This window comes from Cebus imitator, unplaced genomic scaffold, assembly GCF_001604975.1.
Source record: "Cebus imitator isolate Cc_AM_T3 unplaced genomic scaffold, Cebus_imitator-1.0 Scaffold306, whole genome shotgun sequence".
NCBI lineage: Eukaryota > Metazoa > Chordata > Mammalia > Primates > Cebidae > Cebus > Cebus imitator.
The window spans coordinates 1,292,411-1,293,356 of NW_016107621.1; the positions used below are offsets into that span (position 1 = coordinate 1,292,411).

The 946-nt window shown below is 48.8% G+C and overlaps 1 protein-coding gene across 1 annotated transcript in view; it reads left to right on the top strand.

Annotated features, from left to right (window-relative positions):
* Nucleotides 1-946, top strand: part of CYP2F1 (cytochrome P450 family 2 subfamily F member 1) — an 18,912-nt gene that overhangs the window by 4,386 nt on the left and 13,580 nt on the right. The window lies entirely within an intron of this gene.

Below are 946 nucleotides of genomic sequence, written 5' to 3' on the forward strand. Positions count from 1 at the left end.
CCAGGATGGTCTCGATCTCTTGACCTCGTGATCCACCCGCCTCGGCCTCCCAAAGTGCTGGGATTACAGGCTTGAGCCACTGCGCCCGGCCATTTTTTTTTTTTTTTTTTAATCTGAGATGAGTCTTGCTCTGTTGCCCAGGCTGGAGTGCGCAATCTCAGCCCACTGCAACCTCCACCTCCCAGGCTCATGTGATTTTCCTGCCTCAGCCTCCTGAGTAGCTGGGACTACAGGTGCACCACCATGCCTGACTAATTTTTTGTATTTTTAGTAGAGGCGAGGTTTCAACATGTTGGCCAGGCTGGTCTCGAACTGCTGACCTCAGGTGATCCACCCGCCTCAGCCTCCCAAAATGCTGGAATTACAGGCATGAGCCACCACTCCTGGCCCAGACTGAATTCTGCTGCTCCTTTTCCCCAACCCCAGCCCCATCTTCTATCCCAATTGCCTATTGAAGTTTCCAGTTCCCAGTTCTCACTTTCAATCTTAAACTTATTACCATCACCAGAATAAACCCATCATATATCTAACCAACCCCAGGCTCAGCTCTGTCTCAATCTATCAATCCCCTTCATCCTACCCAGTTCCATCCCCATCACCAGCTTCAAATCCAATTTATCATCAACCTCATAACCCCCCTCATGCCCCTTGTCATTCCCAACCTAACCGAAATCCAACTCCACCCTCACCCATCCAGCGACTCACATCATTCACTCAAAACCTCACCTAGGTCCATAACCTGTCGTTCTTAGGTTTGGAAATTACCCTAGTCTTGTGGTCTTCAAACTTTATTTTAAACATAAATATCTATTCAAAGGAAGCCATGTGACAGACCCAATAAATAATGGAAGGAGGGAGGGACCAACAGAAGGAAGGGGGAAGAAAGAAGGAAGGGGGGGAGGGAGGAAAAGAGGGAAGAGAGGAAAGAGGGAGGGAAGAAGAAAGG